At 39.4% G+C, this 27,500-nt stretch overlaps 1 protein-coding gene across 1 annotated transcript in view; it reads left to right on the top strand.

Annotated features, from left to right (window-relative positions):
* Nucleotides 1-27,500, top strand: part of ccdc33 (coiled-coil domain containing 33) — a 95,948-nt gene that overhangs the window by 40,468 nt on the left and 27,980 nt on the right. Inside the window, exon 2 of the mRNA XM_079860010.1 lies at nucleotides 16,771-16,842. The gene's annotated coding sequence lies outside the window, so the exon portion shown is untranslated. The remainder of the gene's footprint in view (nucleotides 1-16,770; nucleotides 16,843-27,500) is intronic.

The raw sequence follows: 27,500 nt of genomic DNA, 5'->3' as shown, positions 1-27,500 counted from the left end.
GAGCGAGTTGCTATGGCGTAGAGAGGGTGGAGGTGAGAGCGCATCACAGCCCCATGCTCGCGACAGTATTTGTGTAGAAAAGCTCCCTCGTGACAGTGTTTTCTCGCGCAGGAGCATTTCTGCACCACAAGCTCAGAAAGTACCTAGGCGAGGGTGGCATTCCACACACGGATGCTGTTCTGTGCCCTCATATCCTGTGAAACTCTCACTTGAGTTCCAGGACTGGGAATGGTGAGCCACTGCTTGGCTAACGCTAGCAAATAGGCTAAAAAGTATTGTGTAAAGACGTGTGGGCTTTGGTGCAGTCTGCAAATTACACCACAGGATGAAAGGCCAAATTGACAGAAACAATTAGTTTGCAGCGAAGAGCCAGTCGTAACCCTGTTTTGTGCTCCTTTGACAGAACAATCATTCAGAGAAATAAACTTCTGGAATGGGTCTGGGAAGTCATTTTAAGTTGTATAAGGAGAGGATGAGCCACTTAAAAAATGGGAGAAATTAAGTGTAACAAAAATAATATTTATTTACATTTATTTACATATAAACTTTCTTTTGACCTTTTAAGTCTTTCAAGAACAAGTTCAAGGACGAGGACAACAAGCACTCCATTCATGGTTACATTTTTGTTTTGAGTTGCTTTCCATATAAAGCAAAACAAAAATGCAGTGGCTTTTTCAGAAACCATTGTTGTGCTCGACTGACCATTAGTGAATTCTAATAGACAAGTTTTTTGTCTCTCTGCCATGTGCTAGGAAAGAAAAAGGGAAAGAATGACAGAAAAATCTATCCGTGTGAAATTGCTTTTCCTGCTCTGGGAGGCTGCATTTTAAAAGGGCCCGTGTGTTGATGATAATTGCGGAGTGTGGGCCTGATTATTCCAGCCACATGCTTTCTGTTAACTGACAGAAAAATTACACACCGGGCTTAATGGCTCTCCTGAAGAAAAAGAGTGAGAGAGGACGGGATGATTGCTCTGGATGTGTGTGGAATTCTGATCGCGTCGTCCGAGTGAGTTGCTGAGGAATCCGAAACATCTCTTAAGTGTCGTCTAGCCTCTCTCTTATGGGTTGTGTGCCAAACCTCCCCAGACAAAGGAAGGAAACTTATTGGCTGAAGTCAGTTGTTGGTGGACATATATAAGGTGGAAGACCTTGTTGTGGAGTCTGGAAACAGGTTCCTGGATACCCGTTGAAGATGTCTGGATACCCCTTGAGGATGTCTGGATACCCCTTGAGGATGTTTGCCTTGAAATAAGAGGAGAAGATTGTATGGATTGTCTTGTCAGAGGTAGACATGAAGCTAAAACCAGGGAATGACATTGAAATCATTTTCATGCTTTAAAGGTCATGATCTATTAACATATTTAAATATGCATAAAATTGCAGTTCATAGACATAATGAATCATCTATGATAAATGTTTTTAATTTTTATATTTGTATCATATAGTCACAAATATTCCTGATATTATGAAGAATAAAGCTTTATTAAAAATATGCAATTCCTAAAAAATACCTTTGATTAGTTTGCCATGATCTTTTATTGAAATATTTTAGAAAAATAAAAAGCAGTTAAACAGTTTTGTTAAAAAAGTATAAATAATTAAGCATTTATTTTCCTTAAATCAAAGTCATATGGACCTACCAACAAGGTCACATGGTGCAAGTCATCCGGTGGAGCCAAAACAAAGTCAGATGGTGCAACCGGCTACGGTGTCACATGGTGCAACTACGTAACTATGTCATGTGGTGTAACCAACAAAGTAATATGTTACAACACAAAACTGTATGTCACATGGTGCGACTGTCATGTGCGACCAACAAAGTCATATGATGCAACCAACAACTGTATGTCACATGTTGTGACTAACTATGGCCACTAACACATGGTGCGACTAACTACGACTAACTAAGGTGCAACCAACAACTGTATGACACATGGTGTGACTAAATATGTCTTATGGTGCGGCCAACAAAGTAATATGGTGCAACCAACAACTGTATGACACATGGTGTGACTATGTCTTGTGGTGCATAACAAAGTAATATGGTGCGATCAAATATTTCTTGTGGTACAACCAACTTCAGAAACATGCAGGGGGGAAAAAACAAGAAAAAATGGCAAGTTTAGATAGGGCCAATGCTGTCTGTGGAGTCGGGAGCTTCAAATAGGAGCACTACAAAACCAAGAGTTCACTCTCAGTTCAGAGAGCACATCGAGCCAAAGCCAGATTGACACACTATTAAAAAAGAAAACAGTGCTGAAAGCAGTAACTAATGGGGAAGCCACTCCTGTAGCAGCCTTATGTTCTCTTCCTTTTAATAGCTGGGAAACCTTAAAACAGCGGCATACAGTTAACACAGAATTAGTTCAGCCTGTCACAACCGTTTAAATCTCATTTTGGCAATTTGAGTGCAACACACTGGCCTAAATCCGGTTGTAAGTTTCCTTGTAAAATTTTGTCAGACTTTTTGAGCATCATAGCAAGAGAAGGCTGTTATGCTAATTAAATTATGCAGGATATTTGAGGACATATTGCATGTATCCTTTATGGATGCCCAAGTATGCTGGCAAGGTGGGCAGTTTATTATTTTTTGTGATACAAACTTATCTTTCACCAGCAGATGTTACTATCAGTTTTGGTGGATGGTCGAACCAGAGTGCTTCTTGGACACTTTCGGCTTTCTGTGTCTCATTTGGAGACTATCACCTGGAGCTAGTTCAGGTCAGTTTACAATGCTATTCTTAACCTGGTTCATATGTAAAGTTTGAAGATACCTTTTTATCTCCGAAATCTTTCTTCTTGGACCAGATTCGAAACTGGGTCTCTATTGAGCTTGATAACTCAATATGTTAGTACACAAAGTGGCCAGAGCTGGTAAAATCCACCAGTTCAGTCTCATTTGCTTGCCACCATGGATTTTTTATTTTATTTTTTGGAATGGAAGGACATTTTTACCAGCTTTACACACATATTCCATTAATTTGTTTCTTGTCCAAGCTCTTGCATAGACTGCTGCACTATTACTTGAATGGACCACTTTACAGCACAGCATGCTATAACTGTGGAATGATCGATTTCAAATACAAACCCCCTGTGCATCAAGTGCACAATTGTGGTTGGTTAGACGTCTCATCTTAAAGGTGTGGTCACATTAACAAAATTTCATAGACAAAAAAGGCCCATAGTCTATTGTCAAAAGTGTAGTGATGTGAAGCACCGCTCACACCAAAATCAGAAGTCAAGCAGCTTTTTGTTGGTTGACGTCAATCTACCTTACCAACTTTAACCTGTTGAGAAAACCTGTGGCAAAATCTTTACGCAAAATTCCAGATCATGTGAATTCCAATGGAAATGACTAGATTTCACCTGCGAAAAAAAACAAACAAAAAAAAAACGGTAATGTTAAGTGGGCCAGAATAAGCTGTGATTATGCACCAGACTTGATGCTGAAAGTCAGATATCTCACTTGCTAGTCAAAACTGAACTGAACCAGACTGAACTTCCGTCCTCCGGATGAGATGTTAAACCAAGGTCCTGACTCTCTATGGTCATTAAAAATCCCAGGATGTCTTTCGAAAAAGTGTAGGGATGTAACCTAATTTGCCCAATGACCTCTGTCTATCATCATGGCCTCCTAATCATCCCCATATTGATTGGCTTCATCATTGTCTCCTCTCCACCTATAAGTTGGTGTTTGGTGGGCATTCTGGCTCAATATGGCTGCCGTTGCATTATCCAGGTGGATTCTGCACATTGGTGGTGGTTGAGGAGATTCCCCCTTCTTTATGTAAAGCGCTTTGAGTGTAGAGAAAAGTGCTATACATGATGAACATGTGAGTTCACCTCTGGCCATCCAGCCCTACCACACACTATAGTGAGGGGAAACAGCAGGCTGGCAAAGCATTCAAAGGATTTGAACACAGCTCATCATCCCCGCCATGGGCCCTGGTTAGGGTGCAGGATACCTGCAGTTCTGTCGGTATTGAGCGACTGGAGGCGCCTCAGGCACAATTCATCAAACGTAGTCGCAGTGGGGCTCAGAGAGCAGCATGAATAAAGCATATTTCCTCTGTCTAACCTCCGAAAGAAGAGCCAGGCTCTGTTTCAGCATTAGGCATTGTAATTTAATGACATTTGAATGTTAGTTATCCGTTTAAGAGGGATATTATCCTGATTAATGTTTAGATGGTGCACCAAAATAAATTTATACTGAGAAGCTTATAAAATGTGCTTCTTATTTATTCTAAAATAAAGATGACGTGTTGTGACTTTAATTCACAGATTCCCTATTTGACATAATATAATATAATATAATATAATATAATATAATATAATTCATGTAATGTATACAACTATAACTTGTATAATGAGTTATAACTATGTTTTTGGATTTCATACAATTTATTGTTTTCATAAATCAAATCAAATCAAATCAAATCAAATAAAAAAAATTCTATAGCCATTGCAGAGCAACGCTTCATTGGTTGCATTAAAAGTGCAGGATCTATCCCGATTTGTATGACAATCTACAAACTGCACATTTTGACACATTTTAAAATGTTTTTGTCTTCCATCTGCTTGTTATAAAGGCACCCCTTCCAGCAAGTGTTTGTTCACAGTATTTACTCTAGAGATCTGAAGATACCCATTAAATTCAACATTTTTTATTAGAATTGTAATTCTCCACAACTTACCAAAAAGCTCATCTAAATATAATCAGAAAGAAGGTGGAATGACATAAATTCAGTGCTGACTGTGTTTGGTGGAAACAGATCTGTGCTTTTGTCTGCAAGGCATTATCGACAGGGAAATAGAGATAGCGCTGTGTTATAAGTTACAGTATGAGAGAGAAACCAGCAGACTGGTTAAAAATAAACAAGAGAAGCCAGACAGACAGAAAGAGAAGAGAAGAGGACAGACAGTGAGGTGTTATTTCTGCCTCTCTCTCTCTCTCTCTCTCTCTCTCCGAGTTTTGCCCTTTGGCTGTCAGCGTCTAGCCAAAACCCACAGAGAGAGTGTGGATGTGTTCACAGATGATTGGCCTGCATTTCTCTCTTATAGATCCCTTCATCACAGACCCTAGACTGAAAGACATTAACTATTTATGCGGCAGGCACTGCAGTATATTTTAATTAACAGAAATGTTTTTTAATAGTTTTAGTTCCCTGATTATAAGGACAGTTAGATTCTATTTTTTTTTATTATTATGTAATTTCCTTAAAGAATCGTTATTGATTGATTGGGTGAATTTCCGAATAACCATAGCCAGTCATGAATAAAGGTTGAGAACGCGACTGATAAATAAGCTGCGCTCTTCCATCTTCGCCAACGATGCTTTATGACGCTCATAAACATTGATCCTCTCAGTGTTGTTTTAATGGAGGACACTCAGGAGAGCACTGAGCTGTAATCACACATGCTCAATGGCCTTGTGTGTCACCTACACACACACACACACACATGCATGCACACAGATGTACACACACATGAGATAAGGAACAACTCATTATTGTTATAGGTGGGTGATATTTTAAGGGTTTATATACTGTTCTGCTTCTGTGAATAAGGCATTTGACAACCAATTACTTCAAACTGAAGCAGTGTAGAGGCATAGTCTCACTTTTGGTGGTGATACCATGGTACAGTGATGGTGACAGGTGGTAAAACCATAATACTTGATTGATATATTAGTGAATCCCATTAAATTAGTGAAAAAAAAGCAACATTTTCAGTTTTGCATTATGACAACCAAGCACATTTCCCCCAAATAACCATAATGCATCTGGATTTTGTATTATTTGTAATTCTTAATTTTAATTTCATTGTTGTAATACAGTCATTTTTACTAATACCATGTTGTTGTTTTTATTTAAAAATCAAAATCAAATGTACAGTAGCATTTATAATACAACCCCATTTCTAGAAAAGTTGGGAGATTTTGTAAAGTGCAATAAAATAAAGAATCTGTGATTTGTTAATTTTGTTAAACCTTTATTTAACTGACAAAAGTACAAAGAAAATGTTTCCAATGTTTTCACTGACCAAATGAATTGTATTCTGTAAAGATAAACTAAATTTTAATTTGGATGGCTGCAACACACTTCAAGGGGCAAAATAAAAGTTAAAATATTAAAAGATAAAAGAGGAATTGTGCATATACTACTTTGAGCATTAAAATGTATTTGAATGGAGGCGTGTGTTGGTCTCTTAATACAACTCCTCTGTGTTTCTATTCCTAGCGTCCCAGGGCAGGTTCCTCTGGGATGTGTCTCTATGCCACCGCGGTGCGTAAACTAATCTCACTGCCCTTCCCAGAAAACCCTGCTTCTCCTTCACTGCCTTTGACGTACAACTCGCCTAGTCATATCACAGCACAAAGTGAATTTCAGTTGTCAAATACTCTGCGTGGCGGGTTAACAGTTTGTGTTGTCCCAATGACAATAATGAATTCCAGACTTATTTACATATGTAACAGTATTTTGTGCTAATTAGATCCCAACCTGATCTCCAGCTTCCTGTTTCGGGCTCCCCTCTGTTACTGCGATAGAAGATCTAACTTAATCATGCCCTCTCACAATTTCCTATTAACCCAATCTCTCCATTGATCTACTCCATGCCAGGAGGTATTGAATAGCAGATGAGCTTAAAATGCCGGTGCGTGTCGCCGCATACGTCTGGAGATGTGCGGCCGTGCTCTGTGTTAGGAATGAGCCACTATCTCCAATCTGACATTTAAAGGAATAGTTAAGCCAAAAATGAAAACTGTTTTGTGTTTCTCCGTTTCCATGTGTTTATGCAGTCAATTGGCAAACCGTAAAGAGATCCAGTTGGTCGTTTGTTTACTGCAGCACAGTTGCTGATTATGACCTATGCAGGTACGGTGTGCTGTGCTATTTTGCATAAGTGCTATAATTATGGTAATTGTACCTGCATTGTTGCTTTTTAGCTAACAGAGTTGGAGTCAGAGTTGCATCAAGTGCGTGTTACGGTGTCACATGCTAATGCGCTTAAAACCCATGACGCTAGTTAACAGAGATAATGTTCACCGCACCACATGCTAAAAATAGCACTTTAAAAGCTCCATCTGAGATTGAGTAGGAGGGGTCGTGGCAGAGCAAAAGACTCTGGTGGGGTTGTTTAATGAGTGTGTGTTTTTTTAGGTATACTGTAAAAATCACAATCCTCTCGACACTGAAGATGTTAAAGTCCCCCTGTAGTAGATAATTTTACTCCTTAAAACTCATCTTTGATCACCAACATGGCGTACTTAAAAAAAAAAGAAAAAATCCTTGAAAAAAATTAATTTTCCCCGCCTCCACTCACTCACACCAGCTCAAAAAACCACTTGTTGATGATAACACATCCTGATTGGTTACAGGGTAGTTTGTGACGTCAGAAACGGTTCACTGTGTTTGGTTCACTACAGTTTTAAGGAGAAAATACTCAGCAATCGTGTTGACTTATGAATTTGCACATGGTTGTTCTTAAAGCATATTAAAAACACCACGTAGACATATAAACAACGTTAAAAACTTGATTTTCACCACAGGGGGACTTTAAGATAAACAATTAGTCAGACAGGCTGTTACAGTGATTTTACCATTTAATGGGTGCAGAGTATTAGGGATGTACCCGAAGCCTAAATCTGAATTCAGAAAGGCACGGAAAATGAGTAACACACTCTACGGAGCCCCTAAAGGGACATGGTTAGGCTTGCAGCAATAGTCGGTTAAATTAAGGCCGGTGTTGTGCCGAATTTCGACCCCCCTGCCAAATTATTACCCCCCTCGTTGAAGTCAATACCTGATTGCCTAATCCTAACCCCACCCCTAATACTAACCCCTCACCCACAACTAATCCTAAACCTATACTAGGGGGGTAATAATTTGGCGGGGGTCGAAATTCGGCACAACACCTGGACACACCAATCTGACGTTCAGCTGTCGGGCCATTTTTGAGCGTCAGCTGGCTTAGTTTTTTGGTGTGTTAACAGTCTTTATTGTCACTGTCAGGGTTTGGGGCGATTCAGCATGTTGAATTGGCGTCGGGCCGGCGGTGATAGAGATCACTCTGATTGGTTGTTCAGCTTAGCGAGCGAGTCAGTGCACAAGAAATGTAAAGCGAAAGTGATGAAAGCGAGGAATGAAGTCAAGACAGTATAGTCAGAAGGTTGGTATAATTTTACGTCATCTTACCAGAGCATTCAAATGCACAACGATTGGAATGAAGAAAGTGATCAGCGTGATTGATTTTTTTTTTTTCAAGCGTTTTTTTTTTTCAAGTGCTGCTTTGTTTATGGTTTGTATATCTGCGGTCCTAGTTTTGGTTTCCCTTTTTGAATGACGAATATAGACTATTGATACCTGCTGATAAATACCAACCTGATCTCACGGCAATTTGTATGAACGAATTTTACAAGGTGGCTAATTTGTATGAATTCGTACGAATGACCTACCCTTGACCCCGCCCCTGCATCACTGGGGTTAAGACAAATCGTACGAATTAGTATGAACTAGCCACCTTTTAATCACTTGTATAAATTCTTATGAACTGGTCGTGAGATAGCGTTGTATAGACAGATATTTACTCGCACGCTGGCACAGAACGCACGTGTTAGTTGACAGTCACCTTTAGTCCTTTTGGTGTGTTCAAGCGCAGCCGACAAGAGGCGACAACACAGTCAGCTTTCGTCGCAACAAGTTGCTTGGTATGTCCTGGGCTTTACAGTCCATCAGATATTACTAATCACATGAAGATAGTAAGAATGGATGACTGACAGGTCGATGGCAGAGGATTTGGTGCGCAACGGGTCCTGAGCGTCATTGACAAATATCTTATCTTGTAAAATATGTGATCAGTACCGCTGCTCCCTATGACATAGAGTATGCGTGATCACTAATTGGAAAGTGAAAGTAAAAAGTGAACTTGCATTCAAAAGTGATTTCAATACCCCACATATTGATAGTGGCTTCCTGGTGCCCGCAAATTATATACAATATAATTTCCCAACTATACATTTGTGAGAGAACGCAAAAGCATTAAAATATTTTATTTTTTTTCCTGCCAACAATCAAGCCGCGTGATTTGCAATGTCTGTAGATCAGGTGCTGTACATGACAATGTTCAGGGTTAGCCGGCTGTTCAAATCCTATTCTAAACACTAATTACTGTATTGGGTTATTGCTGCACAAAAGCTAATAATGGTACAATCCATAGCAAAGATAGAAGGTGTGGATGTGCTCGTGTTGACACAGGTGGGCTCTGATGTCTCCATCCCTACAGCAGGTCTTGCGACACACATACACACACACCGTGCTGCTAATAATAGTGGAGATGTTGCCAAGGCAAGAGAAACGGAAGGATGAATCCATGTTTTATTTATCTTTTTCACCTTTCCCAAATGATTTGATCAGAAGAGGTTGTAATAGTAATCACCGTAGGGCTGGTGGTCTGTCCTCTGTCGTGTATTCATTTCTCAGTGTGTGTTGCAGAGATGGTGAGACGCTCAGCCAATCTAATGGAGGCTGTGTCTCTGTCAGTCACAGAAAAATGGTTTAGATATTTTGAACAGACTGTCTTTGGCTCTCCACTGCTCCGTGTTCCCAGGGCTGAAAGCATCTGCGTGAGCTCGCTTTGGTTTCCTTTCACAGTTCCACCCCTCACTGCACACGGCTGGCCACAGGTTCACAAGCCAAACACTATCTCACCATGCTTTCACCAAAATACCTCACATTTAAATTACTTCCTAAAACTGTCTGACCAAGATACCTCCAGTCCATAAGCTAAACCTCATTCATACTATCCATGTTTTTACAGTAGTGCTTCCACATTTACACAGCAAACAAGTCATATTCAAGTATGTTTGTTTGTTTTTTGCTAGAAATATATTTTAAGAAATTTAGCACAATTAAATATCCAAAATCGACTGACAAATATCCAATATGCAGATAGATTAAAAAATCTTTAACATTGGCTGATAACCGATATGGTACAGATTTATTGTGCATCCCAAGTTATTTTTCTTTATGCTAAATGTATCATTTCAATATTTTTTTATGGATAAAAAGACAAAAATGATAATTAGAAAAACACTGTTTAATGTAATATTTAAAACGATTGTTTTGTGTGTCAGGAGTATGCTTGGTTTATTGTGTTTGTTTTCTGTGACCTAGCTTTCTAGTCTGTGTCATCCTCATTCAATTCACCTGTTGTTAACCAATTAGCTCATTAGTTCCCTCACTAGTTTTGGTATTTATAGTCCCTGTTTTGGTTTCGAAATTGTTAAGTGGTTGTGTTTTCCTCATTCCTCTCCTGTAATTCCTGAGTGTTATATTAAAGATTGTCACTATAGTTTTTTTTTTTTTTTTAATCATCATGCACTTCATTCACCACAGCCACCTGTTACAGAAGACAGGACCACAACAGAAGTGCATTTTTGCTGTGTTTTTCCCTTTCATCATGGATCTGCCTGCTGTCCAGCGCTCACTGGAGGACAACACCCGGGACCTTAAAGATCTGGTGTGCCTCACACACTACTCGGACCGCTCACTTTGTGTTTTCTACCACACCAGCCTCAGCGAACAGTCCAAGACATGCCTTGAACATGCTCAAGACATGAGCAGTCCCAGGGAAGATTTCGCCACGTTTGTGGAGTGGGTGCTGGTCAATAACCAGGGATGCACATAAGTGATGCGCAGGTGCGCATGCGCTACCCAATTAAACAATGCGTACCAGATGAATTGCCGCAACCCTCATTTGCGTACCTAAGATTTGGGGATAGATAGGTGCGCAATCTGTGATGTTGGATAGGCCTCAGAACTAGAGATGCGCGGATGGGCTATTTCATCCGCAACCGCATCGCAAAACTCATCATCCGTCCGCCATCCATCCGCACCAACGTTTTTGACCAATTTTCAAAACCGCACCCGCCCGCCATCCGCTGATTGGGCAATGCAAGGCGCTGCTGATGACAGCCGCGAGACTAGAAAACTCTCTTACCTCAGAATATCAGCAGTGAACTCCGTCTCCGATCGGCGCACATGGACAAAAATAAATAAATAATTTAAATAAATAAATAGCCTAAATTAAACGAACTTCGGCAAACCTGACCGTACAATATTTTCATTGTAACCTAATAGAAAACGCATTTTGGCTCATCATTTAGGATTTTTCGTTGGTGCGCCATCAGCTAGCCTATGCCTACAAAAGACAGATGAAATGTAATATTAATAATTGATCCATGACGGTATACACAGCCTAATATTTTACACTTAGGCTATAATTAAAAAATAGCCTAAACAATCAAGATAGCCTATTTACTTTTTTTATTTATTAAAACCAAGAAATTGGTTAATGAAACATGGATTAAAATTAAGATACAATTAATACAAAACGAAATTCGCTTTAAAGAAAGGCTTTGTGCTTTCTGTTTGAGGTCTCTGTGAAAGTTTGAAAGTCTTTTAGTGCCGCGGCGCTTTCAGAGTGGTCGCGTCCGTAATGGAGAACTGTCACTCACGTAAGATTGTTTTTTCCTCATAAATGACAAAATACTTTAAAAAAAAAAGACAAACCATCAATTTAAACAAAATATATATATATAAAAAAAGGATGGATTTATAGCGTTTTGGGGGAAAAAAATGGATGGATGACCTTCTATTGCCTTTGTTTTTAATTCTCCTTTTTTGAGTTTGTCACGTAAAGTTACCTCCTTCGCCGGCGTTGCCATCTCTGATAATAACAAGCAGTCTGCATAGACTCGACTAGGCCATATTAGCCTACTGCCTGATAAAAATTTGACTATTTTAAAGTGTGCTCGATTATTATTATTTTTTTTTTTAATTTGGATGTAGGTATAGTCAGATAACAATATTTAACAATATATTATGCATCCCTCTAATTTGTTCCTCCCGTGAGGTGGGTTAAGGAAAAAATGCATTTGAAAATGTGAGGACCAAGCAACAACCCCAGGTTCTCCCCTGAGAACAAGACCAAAAATGTTATGTGCACCCCTGTCAATAACAGATCGGCTTTCACCATCGGCCCTGCGGAGCCAACCAGCCTCACTCCACCTGACCCAGAGCCCAGTCAGTCATAACCCACCAGATAGAGCGACAACCAGATTCTACCGCAGACACCGAGCCTGCCATGGATAATGTGCCAGCTAACCCAACTGAGCCATACCCCGCCCCGGAGCCTGAGTCCAACAGGTGCCTTAGTCGGCAACAACGGCCATTCCCAAGGGAGTTCTGGTGGAATTCGAGGGCATGGATGGGTGCCTTGCCCACACTCCCAATGCTGTGAATGTGCTAAGCCTGGCCTCTGGGAATATAATGTACTTATTTTAGGAGGTAATACCCGTTTTTCTCCAGTACCCCCGCTGGTCCCGCCCAGCATGAACTCTCCAGTACCCCTGCTGCTTCCGCCTACCCCTGAATCTCTTGTTTCTCCACTGCTTCCGCCCAGCCCCATGTCACCTGTGCTCCCTCCAAGCCTACCTCTCCAACCTCCTCTACCAAGTCCAGTCAGTTCCTCAACCCTGCCACCGCTGGTTCCTGTCAGTCCCTTGGCATGAGGATCCCTTGTCTCCACCTCCAGTCACAGAGCCCCGGACTCCACCTCAGTCCTCCGACCCATTGTTTTCACTTTGGCTCAATGGTCCCTCAGCTCCACCAGGCTCCCTCGTCCTCCTGTCTTCGCCTTATTAGTCAGACGTCGCCCTGGTTCCACCACAGGATTCCTGTCTGCCGGCACCTCTGCCCTCTATCCCTCCGGCTTCACCAGGCTACACCTTCCCTCCAGCTCTACCTTTGTCCTCGGTCGGACTGACTCTGGACTGGACTCTGACACTGCGGTCTTCTGGATCCCCACCTCCGCCTCGATCCCATGAACTGTCAACTCCGCCTTGGCCCTCTGGACCTGCAGTGTCACCCTGGCTTCATGTCCCCTCGGCTCCGTCTGGTTCTCCACCATGCCCAGTTTCATTGCAGGCGATCGTATCCCTGGTTCCATCACCCAAGCCTCCACCAACTCCACCCTGGAACATCATGCTGGCTGTGTCCCTTCAGCTCCTGGCTCCTCCCTCCACGCCCCCATGGACTGTTTTGTGTGCCCTGGACTGTTTTAGTCTTTCTCATGTTTCACATCCCCCTCATGAGCCCCCGCCCTCCCTCCTCAGTTGGACCTTGTACGAGGGGGGCGTACTGTCAGGAGTATGCTTGGTTTCATTGTGTTTGTTTCCTGTTACCTAGTTTTCTAGTCTGTGTCATCCTCATTCAGTTCACCTGTTGTTAATCAGTTAGCTCATTAGTTCCCCCACTGGTTTTGGTATTTATACTCCCTGTTTTGGTTCTGAGTTCTTATTTTTCTGAGTTCTTCTGCAATTTCTGAGTGTTATATTAAAGGCTGTCATTATAGTATTTCTATCGTTGTGCACTTCATTCACCACAGCCACCTGTGAAATTGTTTCATTGGGTTTTTTTTCTTGTTTTGTTTTGTTTTTTGTATTGTGTTGCATCTAGTTTTTTGTTTTGTTTGTTTGTTTTGTTTCATGCTGTTTATTTATTCTGTGTTTTATGCTGTGTTTCGATTTGTTTTTTTGTGTTGTGCTGCATTTTTTGCTTTTTGTTTTTGAGTCAATAATATAGAATTTTAATTTCAGCTATAACTGAAGATAATTGTCATCTCATTGGCCAAACTGCATTACAAAATGGACTAATTAAAGCTTAATTCAGTTCTCCTTGAAGTAAAGTCACACATATACAGCCAGATGGACAGGCAAGCGTCAGGTAGAGTCACAGAGGCTCCAGTGAAGCAGGTTTTGGCATCTCTTAGATGACAGTGGAGTGTTTGCCCATGTGTGTAACTGTCATTTTCCTGCTTTTCCTGGCTGAGGAGAGGCTTCTGCTGTCACGTCCCTTGGGTCTTTGCCAACACACTTTTTCACACGCTCTCCCTCTGCCATCACACACACAGAGCTCTCAGACTGGTCTAAGTGGAGATGTGTCATCTTCTTCAGTCATTCGTAGCTTAAGGCGTATCCCCTGAGACCCAGGGCTGCTTTGACCGCATCGATCACACCTTTCCATCCATCCATCCTCTTTCCTGCCTATACATATATTTTTCTTCCACAGATTTTTACACTGGTGTAATCTATGATTATTTCTCTCTTTTTTTTCTCTGCTTTTTTAAATGATCTTCTTGGATAACCATATAAACATGCATCCTAGGACTTCTGTGTTTGTATTTACATGCGCATGTGTGTTTGTATGTGTCCATGTGCATGTGGAGGTGAGCAGATACAGTAGCTCAGTCATTCTGCTTTGGTGCCATCTGTGCCCAGTCAGTGTGGTGGCATCTCTCCATGTGCAGCACTCTATAGATAGTCATATAGCAAACCTGATTCATGTTACATAAGTTATCCGCTCACGAATATCTAGTCTTTACATTTTTACATGTGATATATATGGGTATTAAACACACACACACACACACACACACACACACACACACACACACACACACACACACACACACACACACACACACTTTAAAGAAGTCATATTTGCACAGTATTTGGATGCCAAAGCCAAATCCTTCGAATCTGCATGAATCTCCATGATTAGAATGTCAGTTGACTGTGTAATTGCCACGTGTAATGGTGCTGTGGACCGAATCGATGCAGATGTGAGGAATCTCTGTCACTATTGACCTTTGTGTGCACTGAGGGACCAAAGTGCCAATGACATTTTAGGGCTGAGCATCTCAGGGGAGCAGCGCTCATCTGTGGCTGCCCTTCTGGTGTTTGCAAACCAATTTTAGCTGTTTTAGGAAGATCTAGAATGCAACACTCACAAGAATTCACTGCATTTTGGCAGAGCGGTGTTACATGTTTCATGCCTGTTTGAGTAACTTGATTTGTTCTTTCAAAGTATAAAGAATGAGTGTTTTGCGGTTTTGCCAAAGTTGTTAAGGATTTTTATCACCGTGCTTGGTGATCTAGGTGGTTGTTAGGGTGTTACAGGTTGCTAATGTTCTGTGTGGTTTTTATCAATATGTTTGGTGATCTAGGTGGTTGTTAGGGTGTTGCTATGCGGTTGCTAAGGTTCTGTGTGGTTTTTATCAATATGTTTGGTGATCTAGGTGGTTGTTAGGGTGTTGCTATGTGGTTGCTAAGGTTCTGTGTGATAATTATCACTATGCTTGGTGATCTAGGTGATTGTCAGGGCATTGCTATGATGTTACTTAGGTTCGGTGTGGTTTTTATTACTATGCTTGGTGATCTAGGTGGTTGTTAGGGTGTTGCTATGTGGTTGCTAAGGTTCTGTGGGGATTTTATCACTATGCTTGGTGTTGTAGGTGATTGTTAAGGTGTTGCTAATGCTATGCGGTTGCTAAGGTTCGTTGTGAATTTTAGCACTATATGCTGAGCGATCTACGTGATTGTTAGGGTGTTGCCATGCAGTTGCTATGGCTCTGTGTGGTTTTTATCACTATGCTTGGTGATCTAGGTGGTTGTTAGGGTGTTGCTATGCGGTTGCTAAGGTTCTGTGTGGTTTTTATCAATATGTTTGGTGATCTAGGTGGTTGTTAGGGTGTTGCTATGCGGTTGCTAAGGTTCTGTGTGATAATTATCACTATGCTTGGTGATCTAGGTGATTGTCAGGGCATTGCTATGATGTTTGGTGTGGTTTTTATCACTATGCTTGGTGATCTAGGTGGTTGTTAGGGTGTTGCTATGTGGTTGCTAAGGTTCTGTGGGGATTTTATCACTATGCTTGGTGTTGTAGGTGATTGTTAAGGTGTTGCTAATGCTATGCGGTTGCTAAGGTTCGTTGTGAATTTTAGCACTATATGCTGAGCGATCTACATGATTGTTAGGGTGTTGCCATGCAGTTGCTATGGCTCTGTGTGGTTTTTATCACTATGCTTGGTGATCTAGGTGGTTGTTAGGGTGTTGCTCTGTGGTTGCTAAGTTTCTGTGTGGTTTTTATTACTATGCTTGGTGATCTTGGTGGCTGTTAGGGTGTTGCTATGCGGTTGATGTGTGTTTTTTAGTACTGTTGTTGTTTTTTAACACTGTTGTTAGTTTTGTTACATGTTTTGGAATCATTGTAAAATTATATTTTGTCTTTCATTACGTCTGTCTCATACCCTTTGACCCAACTACCCCTCATTCACTCTTGTGTGCAGCCTCAGTTCATCTTCAGGGCGTACTGCCAGGAAGCATGATTTTCTGAGTGCCCTCAGGGTTTGGCCATCTGCTAACAGTGCCAACTCCACCTGTGGAGCAGCGGGCAGGTGCCATGCACACTCACACCTTCAGCCCCTGCACAACAACACTGCCCTCAGCAGGCAACAACAGCCACGCCAACTGTTGATGACCACAGCCTCCATTCCCTTAGAGTCTGGGATGAGTTTAATTTAGTTGTAGGTATGGACAGGCTTGATTTGAAGTAAACAACCTGCCATATATTGTGTTTGCTTACTTTTGTTTTATTTTACATTTGATTTTATTTGGTCTTTTTCTATTTTATTTTGTTTTATATTTTATTTTGTTTTTTGTTTTATTGTTTGTTTGTTTGTTTTTTTTTGGGGGGGGGGGGTGATTGGTTTGGGTTTAGCTTTTATTTTTGTTTTGTTCTTTTTTTAAAAAAGTTTTTTAATATTTATTTAAAAAGCAGCTCCCATTATTTGAATGCACAGTTGATGATTACTCCTCATAGCTGTCAATACGCTGTATTGATGCGGTCTAACACTCTTTGTTGCTTAGGGCTGCTCATTCCTGACCTCCTCAGGGACTCGGCCCAATGTCAGCCTGGTGATTCGTCTTATTGGCTCAGAGGTGAGTGATCATTAGCAGCCTCCACCAATCAGTGAACAGCTCAATTTGAATGCCTTTTTTACAAGGAAGATTTTGTATACCATATACTCATAATTGTATACCATATACTCATAATGTGTATATGGTATTTTTTTCATGTGCTGCAGAACAGTAAAAGAAAATAGAGGATTTTCACCTTGTTGCACTTACGACAATACCAAAATAGCAAGAATTAACATACCGACGTGTAAGCGCATTATGATACTAAAGTCCTTTTTACTGACTCATATGCAATATTCAGTCGTATTTGACTCTTAGTCATGCCTAATGGATTTGGTGTTGGATCACTAGCTGGTTTATAAAAGCTCCAGTCCTCAAGATAACAAGATTTCCTAAAGCAGTTATTGGATTACAAAATATCTTAGTATGTTTGAAAATCCATCTCTGCCTCATAGCTACACACACACACACACACACACACACACACACACACACACACACACACACACACACACACACACACACACACACACACACACACACACAGTTCATAGCCTGGAGAGGACTCTAAAGCGGTTTTATTGCCCTTTAATAATTGCCATACAGTGTTATTATCTTAATGCAGTCGTTTTTATTGGCTGAAGGGGACAGGGAATGGTTTGCTGGCTCTCTCTGGAGCACTCATAGCTGTAGTATCCATCTCCATCTGTCTGTCATTCCCTCCCTCCTCTCATCCCTCTCCTCTTTCTGAGTGATGATTTCTAACCAGCTGGAAGTGGTTACAGCTTTATGGTTTAAATTCCCAAATATGATCTGTCACATGACCATGTTTTGCCTAGCAAAATTCCCTAGCAACCATGCTGAATACCTCAGAAATCCTTTAGCAGTCACCCAGAACATCCTTGCAACGCCCAAGCAACCATTGATAACACCTTAGGAAACTCACTAGCAACTGCTTAGCAACCACTCAGAATACCTTAGAAACACCATAGAAATCATTTAGCAATGCCATAACAGCCACCTAGCAACGCCCAAACAACCATTCATAACACCGTGGGAAATGCCTAGCAAGCACCCAGACCATCCTGGCAACAACCATTCTAACATCCAGAACACCCCAGCAACAATTTATCTACTACCCAAAATACCTTAGAAATGCCCTATCCACCACCCAGAATATCATAGCAACTGGCTAACTAACCAGAACACCACAGCAACTAAACCAAATAAAACATTCTACAGGTAGCAACCTCCCAGAATACTTTAGCAACAACCTAGTAACCACCCAGAATACAATAGTAACTACCTAGTAACCACCTAGGATTGCACTAGGAACCATGCAGAACACCCACCTAGCAGTGACCTAACAACCTAGCAACACCAAAGGAATTTAAAGCACCATAGGAAACACTTATACCCAGAACAGTCATTCATCCAACAACACTTTAACAACCACCCACCCACAATGAAAGAAATCCCCTAGCAACCACCCAGAACACCATATCAACTGACTAGCAACAACATAGTACTATGTTCACAACAACCTAAAACACTATAGCAAACAACCAGAACACCATAGCAACTGCCTTGCAACCATTTAGCATTGCTATGAGAAACATCTTAGAAACCACCTAGCAACACCCTAGCAATCACCCAGAATGTCCTAGTAACCATTCAGAACACAATAGGAAACGTTCTATCAACCAGTCCCCTAGAACCACCCCCCCAAGAACACCCTAGCAACTGCTTAGCAACCACAGTATACCTTAGCAACACCCCAGTAACGACACAGAGCATAGCAAAATAGCAACTGCAACATAGCAACTGCTTAGCGACCACCTAGCATTGCCCTAGCAACCATGTAGAACACCTTAGCAACCATCTAGCAGTGCCCTAATAACAACCTAGCAACGCTCAAGCAACAATTCATAGCACCATAGGAAACACCTATACATAAAACATCCTAGTAGCTGCCTGTCAATCATCCAGATAGCAACACTTTAACAACAACCCACAATAACTTAGAAATGCCCTAGCAACCACCCTGAAGAAAATGTACAAAAGTGGTGATCATGAAGGAGGTGTTCAGTGAATTCTCTCTTAATTAGCGGCACTAATGAGGGAAACACCCTTCAGATTATCACTGATTCCTTTCTTTTTATATCATTATTGTTGTGATTTGCATAAAAATAACAAGAGCCGACAAGTGTAGTGGGTAAATCCGGACCTCTGCGTGCGAGACGGTGGGTTTGTGTGCCGGGTGTTAATTGCATGTGAGCACTGGCTCTCATATCACACAGATGATCGGATGAACAAAGAACTGTGGAGACTTCAAGCCTTTGCTGCTGGCTGAGAGTGAGGGGTGGGGGAGGGACGTGGCCCCCAGGAGCCAGAGACTCCCAGGAACGAGGGGCGGGGGGCACTGACTTACGTGTTTCATCATTAATGGTGTTGGGGCAGGAAGATGAGAGAGAAAGGACACATGGGAATTTCTGAATTTTGAGATGTGTAACAGGAAAAATGGAATTTTATATTGGAACGCAGTGCGCTAGAAAATGTTGTGGTGCAAGCAAAAGTCTGGCTTTGCAGAAGAAAAATATGTATCTGTTCCTTTAACTCTAAAACATATTCTTGATTTCTTTAAATTCTTGATTTTTCAAATTTTTGCTTTAAAATAAAAGCTAAAATATAAAACACATATATTATATAATAAAAAATAATATAAAAATGTTAATATAATATAAAAACATATATAATATATGTATTTACAAACTTTTATGCTAGATACGATTAATCACTAATATATATAAATAAATAAATAAATAAATATATACATATATATACATACATATATATATATATATATATATATATATATATATATATATATATATATATATATATATATATATATATATATATATATGTTAGGGCTGTCAAGCGATTACAATTGTTAATCTAATTAATTACACAATGTTGTGATTAATTGATTGAATTAATCGCAAATTAATAGCACATCAAATCTGGCTGAGAAATTACCCCAAAACATAATTTTAAGTCATTATAGTGTTAAATGAGAAAAGCATCAAATAGACATTACTAAAAGTACCTTTAAAAATATATATATATTTGATTTAATCCACCATATAATTTATTACACATAAACTTTTAGGCTTCAACAGCCATGAGGGTGAATAAATGATAACAGAATATTCATTTTTGAGTGAAGTATAACTTAAATGGGTTTGAATTAATATGGAAATATGAAATATTTTTTTGACTGAAATGATACTCTAAATAAGAAACTGCCAGTAGGTGGCAGTAATGTCTAAATGAGTAAATCGTTGGCTGCGTCTGAAATCGCATATACTCTTGAGTAGGTTCTTATTTTGAATAACAAATTACTTCATAACCACTAAAAAAGTACGTTCTAAAGTATGAATGTAATCTGGACGAACTAAATTCCCCTTGTTGCCATTATCATGTGACCTACCAGCGTCAGTTAAATCGCTTCACTGCCATAAATCCTCTCCCGTGGCCTCATGGGACAGTAAAGTGTCCATCGTATGCATCGTAGGACATCCGGGGACTTTTCGCCTATACTCTTTTATGAGTACTGTGAATTCAGACATAGGCTACTTATTTTGTCACATACTTGTTTTGCGTACTATATAGTAGGACAGTGTGCAATTTCGGAAGCAGCCAGTGAGTCATTCATTCATTCAGTTCGTTAAAACGTCTCATTCCTCAATAAAGTAAATGGCTCTCTTTATGAATGGGCCATTGAATCATTGTTTCACCCGATTGATTTGCTCAAAACGCTGATTAATTCAGAAATTAAACACAGCTGAGTGTTGCTCGATAGGAAACATTTTCGTTGGAAAAATTGAGCAAAAGCAGACAATATTGTGTCTAAAGTATAACACAATATTAACATAGGCCTGTTATTTATTGAACTGTTAAAATCAATATCACATTTGTACTCATGCTATTCGGGACAAAAACAGCACTTCGAACTGCATTCTATAGGCTCCATCATGCATGCAGTGTGTATATATATATGTATACTGTACATCACCTCGTTTTCTTTTCTTTTGCAGAAAATTGCTGTGTGTGTATATATATATATATATATATATATATATATATATATATATATATATAAATATATATATATATATATATATATATATATATACTGTGTATATATATATATATATATATATATATATATATATATATATATATATATATATATATATATATTATACACACACACAGCAATTTTCTGCAAAAGAAAAGAAAACGAGGTGATGTAACTCTCTGTGTAAATGCCATTTATGTTTTTTGACCTTTTGCCACCATTTTCTTCTCTAATGTTTATGTATTTATGAATTTTCCCCAGACTTGTGAATTGGAGCATTTGAAAATCGAGCACCTGCCCACAGTGAATCGATACTCGTGGCCCGACTCACAGAGCGCCAGGAATTATGGGGGATGGGAGATCCATTATTCAGAAGTGTGGACCTGAAAAGTCAAAAATGATTTTTTCTCTTTTTTTTTTTTTCAAAAAAGCTTTTTTCTGGTTGGTCGCTGAAATAAAGAGGCTTGTTGCGCTGTAATAACATTTTTTTCCTCTCTCACATCCAGTGTAGAACAGACCGCTGCGCTTCAGTCGCTATGTAATTATCTCTTTGGCAACTGCCGTCGCTGTGATTGTCGCGGAGGACCAGGAGACCGCGGGAGGGCAGGTGTGCGTGTGTGTGCGCACACGCTTTGCAAATTATTTCAAGCGCTGCAGACCTCTCACAAATCAAAACCAGCATTTCATTAAAACAAAATTCTCGCTGACGGATTCATGGTTTGATGAGATATTCAGTTATGGTACCGTGCGTCCTCCATTGAGACCAATAATCATACATCACCCTGCTGAGGACCATCCAGATGTTTGAAATGCACAGCTGTACTTAATCAGCCGTGCCTTATGCACTTTTATAACCATCATTGGTCTTCAAGCAATATAAGAAAGTAGTCCCATCTTGCCTAACCTCTTCATATTATACATATCACCAAGAAAATAAATCAATATTTGAGCTCAGCGTGATGTAGCTATAGATGTTGAATCTTTATTTTAGCTTCAAGCCATGCTGCGATAGTTGAACAGATGCTCTCAAGCCTTCTTAAATTCAGCCTTCATTTCCAAACCGATCCAGACAGCCTGACAAATGCAGAAACACAGACATCTGCTGTGTGTGAAGTAGCCAGCAGGGTGAGCCTTGAATGCAAATGTAGTCAGTCAAGTCTGTGTCCGCATCCCATGGCCATGTGAAGCACCAGTCTGGATTTACACTGCATATAAACTCATCATTTCAGTTTGAAATAGAGATACAGTGGGACAGAAATGGAAACAGGATCTGAGGGGTTTGAGATAGTGCAGGTATAGCGATAGGGATGTCAGGCCACGGAAAGGTGTTTGTTGTGCGATATGGTGTAAAATCTCAGATGTTCTTCTGTGTGGTCCTGCTTTACAGACAAACCACCTCCAGACTCTTTTACAACTCAATTTACCGATTTTCAAAGCTTCAATCCTCCATATATTTCCCCCAGTTTTTTTTTAATATGCTCAACTGTGTATATGTAAAGGATTAAAAAAAAAAAAAAAGTAACATATAACTCTACAACTATAAACATCAAGTACTATACCAAAATAATGAAACTCAAAATGATAGGCTGTTTTATTGGCAGGTTTAGAAATAAAAGAAATATAAACAGACCATAAGTTTTGTGTGTTTTAAGTGTTTTAAGTTTATGTTAACCCTGGCGCAATGTGATAAATTACCAGACAAAAGTGGTTTGTTTGTTTGGGCTGCAAGTTAAAGGAGAACTCCGGTCAATTTTAACATTGAGCTAATTTTTTTGTAAATTTGGAGTGCTGTCAATACAGAGAACAACGACAAAAATCGGTGTTGCCTACACCGTGTTATCCTCTTTTTAAAATTTGCACCCTGTTGACTTCAATGGGGCAAGTTTTAAACCTGCTTTTAGCCTCTTAACATCCTTGATGTGTCATTACAAGTGCACAGCCAATGTGAGTGATTCCTTCAGAGTGAACACGGTGAATCTGACTGCAGTAGAAATGAAAGATATTAATAAAAGTGATATTAATTCAGCCAGCGCACATACCTGTGTTTACTTCCAGTTTTCGGTCGAAGTCCATAGTAGTCGATTGTCGAGTCCACGCGCGTGATCATAGGTAACTAAACCTATGCGCGTGATATATATATATATCATCTAATATATATATATATATATATATATATATATATATATATATATATATATATATATATATATATATATATATATATATATATTAGCTTTATTTCAATTAACACAAACTATTTTAATAGTTTAAAATAGTTTAGTTAACAATAACAGCACTGCCTTTATCCAAAGCAACTTAAAAGGAACCCTTACTCAAAATAAAAAGCTTTTATCTTTGTTTGTTTATAAATACAGTTGGCTTTGAGGTGTTTGAAACATTACGTTTACATTTATGGCATTTAGCAGACAATCTAATCTAAACCAGAGAAATTTACAAATAAATACTTGCTCAAAGTAAAAATGTATTTTCTTGGTTTGTTTATAAATTAAAGGCGTTTGAAACCTTACATTTACAATTTAAGGCACTTAGCAGAGGCTTTTATCCAAAGCAACTTACCAAAAGTGCTTAAGCTTTACATGTGACTTTACTTAAAGGGTCTCGAATCATCATATGTTTCTTCTTGAGAACTCAAGCTGTGAATTTGACATTGCTACATTGCTGAGAAGTTTTGAACGGATTCAGTATAATGCAGCTCCTATGTGCTTTAGAGACTATTTCTGTTGAGCATGCAGCAAAAATGTCATGGCCAATACCTTGGTGTCTTTGTAAATGTCTTATCGTGTATGCACACACTGTACGCTTATGTCTGCATTCTGTGCACGGATATGTATGTGCAAGCATATACTCTTGCTCCTGCGTACAGGCATATGTTTAATGCACACCCACTTGCTCAACTAATGAGGTGGACCCGGTCAGGGCTTAGAGGGGGGTTGGATCTTGTCTTTTGTTAGATTTTGGCCCCCACCATCCCCCTTTCTGCACTCATTGTCCCAGGGGAGGCCTCTAGAACTGGCTAATTGAATGAAGTACACATGGTGCCTCCTCCCCACACCCTTCGAGAGCAGTCCAGCCCGGCTTTGATGCTTTTGTTGGGTCTCAGCACCACGGACAGCTCCCAGAAACACTGCAACTGGTTGCCTGCCTTCACTGAAGAGAGGCATTCTGGTTATTATATGGGTGTGCTGAATGCTGGCGATAACACGCGCCAGTGTGTGTGTGTATGTTGGATTTATATCAGACAATATGTGTGTGAGTGTGTGTGGGAGGATGGAAATTAAGTATAAAGCGAGAATCTGCATAACTACATGTCATTGCCGCCCACGCTCGGTGTTGTAGGGATATCTGAGTGCCTGACCAACCAGACTGTGATCAATGATTTTGCACCGTGGTCGTTTGTTTTTGACAGAACTGGTGCCGAAGGTCAATTGTGTGTGTTTGGGGAGAAGCGCTCAGGTGGAGGAGGATGGATGCATTAGGAATTATCAAATCTTAAGTAAAGGGAGACGGTGTGTGTGTGACTATGCATAGCTTAGCGTAGTCTGTCTCGCCTCGCTCATTACCGCAGCGATCCTTGAGTTGTGTTCCTGGCCATGGGCGGAGATGGGCAGGCCGGACTTTTAAATTGCAGGGAGAGAGATAGAATGAATGGTTGAATGGTTGTGATTAGATTTGCCGGGCTTAATGAAAGAGGACACTGCAGTGCAAACATCTGAACAGACATTAGCACAATGTGTATTCTCTGTAACAGCAATTTAATTGCTTTTATACTCATTACTTTTATTTTAAAATATTAATTCTGTTTTGGCCACCTTTGCATTATATTGTATCTTCTTTCTTTATTAATGCACAAAATAAACAAACTGCTATGGGGTTGTGTGCAAAAAATATGTTTTATCCAAAATTCGTATAAAAATTTAATTTCAATTGTATAACTTTTTACAGTTTCAGGTTTAGCTGACTAATGAAAATCAAACTGATCTGAAGAAAAAAGCAATTTAACAAACACAACAAAACAAACAAAAAGCAAAGCAGAGCAAAACACACACACAAATAAAACAAAAAAGCAAAGCAAACACACAAATAAAAACATAAAGTAAAAAGCAAAACAAGGCAAAGGCAAAAACAAACAAACAAACAAAACCAGCAAAAAAAAAACAACAACAACAACAAGGCAAAGTAAAACAATAAAATAACAAACAAAGCAAAGCAAAACAGCAAAATTTCAAAGCAAAGCAAAACAACCAAATAACAAACAAAGAACAGCAAAACACAACCAAACAAAAATCAAAGAAAAAGAACAAAACAAGGCACAAAAGCAAAAAGAACAAAACAAAACAGATAGGGTCAATACAGGTAAAGTGGGACACTTTCTAATTATTTGTTATTGGTAAAATATGATGCCAAATAGCCTAGCACGTTACACAAAACCATTTTTAAAGTCGGTATTAAAGTCTTTTGTTCCCAATTGTGACGTATATCCAAGTGAAACAAGAAAAAAACAAAAAAAAACATGAAGGGCGGGACTTGATTTTGTCCATCAGTTCCAGAGGAATTTATTTGAGTATGAAAATTACGAGGTCACGTTAATAAAAAAAAATAATAATAATGATGTGCACAGATCAACAATAATTTATAATAAATACTGCAATATTCCAAAAATAAGAATTGTTGATTTTATGGTGAGTTTACATAGCTAAAAGATGTCCATTATACATTAACATTACCTGCAATCGCCCAACTTTTACAATTTCCAAACACACTGAATTAAGAATTCACTCTCAGGAAAATCCCACAGTGTCCATGTTTATTTAGTTCCTCCTTTCTATGCCGTGGATCTCAGCGCCAGCAGACCTGTGTCAGATTAGACTAAGAAGCCCAAATGTAATGTAATGTAATTGTGCGGAACATCTGGATTAGTCCTGCTGATGTGTATCCGCTGGTAATGACATTAGTTTGGAGTCTGGTGAGCCATTTCCAGCACACGGCAGCTCTCAAATAGTCTAAGAGAGCGTGGATTGCCGGCTGATGGAGACCATCCATTGGCCTTTTTTTTCGGCTGGACCGGCCAGCATCTCCTCTCACAGGAAACAATTCTTCCCCCAGCCCTCATGTGTCAATTAAAACAGCATGACCCAAGCCTCTAAAAGGCTTTTATTTCAAGGTTATCCTGGGTCCACCTCTCTGAGTGCTTGTTTTCTCTCTCTCACCCTCTTGCTCTGAATCAGTCATGCAAGTAATAACATGGATTAGAATTCCCTGACATGCATTTGTGTTGCAATGAAGGTACATTTACAGCTCTCGATTGCTTAAAAGGTCATGAAACATTACGGAAAACTCATGAACATGTCTTTGAAGATGCTAACAGGCAGCACACCGGAAACTGTCTTATTTAAGTATTTTTTTTATATACTAATATAGTATTTATTAATACTTTGAATTAGCTTTTATTTTTACATTTCAGTTTAAGTTTTAGTAATCTTGTGTGCTTTTGTCGTTTTTGCTTTTTAAATATTTAATTTATATTTATTTCAGTTTGAGTAATTTTAGTACTTAAAACTTATTTTAAGTTAGCTGCCAAGGCAAGTTTTTATTTAATTTCTGTTTTATTTTAGCTTTATTTAAATTAATGGAAACTATGTTTAATACATTTAGCTTTAGTTAACAATAACTGGTTGGAAGACAATGTTGTCGTCTGTTGTTTTTAAAATTTTAAGTGGAAAACTTAATTTTTGGGGTTACTTTTGTCTTTAGCGTCAGAAATCATATAACTTACATTTTATTAAAAAATGTTGTTAAAATTTTTAAACCTATTAGGTATAAACAGACTAAAACCTGTTGAAATACAGACTTTCATGATGCTTTAAAGCAGTCAAACTGGGATTGTATTCTAGCACATTTGAAAACAGGAGTTGTCTAAAGTGCTTTACTACAATGGGCAAATTAACAAGAAGCAAGATTGTGTTTAAGTCTATGTATTCTTGCTGATCCCAGACTCCATTCTAACCGAGATTGACTGCCGTATCCTGCCCTGTCTGGATCCTTAGTGTCCGACTGAGACATTAACCTTCCCGATGATGAGCGTCACCCATAACCAGAGCAGAAGATGATCACACCATTCTGCTTCCAGCGGTGAGTCACTTCCTGTTTTTCCTTCCTGTTACTCTCTTGTCTGGATTTTACATCTGTTCATTATTGTCCAGTGTTATTTAAAGTTGGATACAGCATAGTACATTCAACTTTACCCACATACATACAGTATACTCACGTACAGCAAAATAAACAGCTGCACAATTGTTTCTACTGTCACTCCTGAAAAGCTGCATCTTTTATCCAAACCCTCAATCACATCTGCTGGTCTCTTTTCTTTCGCTTGGCAAGATTACTTTATGACAACTCCTTAAAAATTAAAAAAAATTCCGTTTCTGTAAGGCGTATGGATAATTTTTTTTGTACGTGAGCTGTCAAAACCCGCCAGATTGAAGCTGATCAATATTCAAACTGAGTACAAATTTCT

Source organism: Squalius cephalus, assembly GCF_949319135.1.
Source record: "Squalius cephalus genome assembly, chromosome: 23".
Lineage (NCBI taxonomy): Eukaryota > Metazoa > Chordata > Actinopteri > Cypriniformes > Leuciscidae > Squalius > Squalius cephalus.
This window is presented reverse-complemented; position numbering and strand designations above follow the sequence as displayed.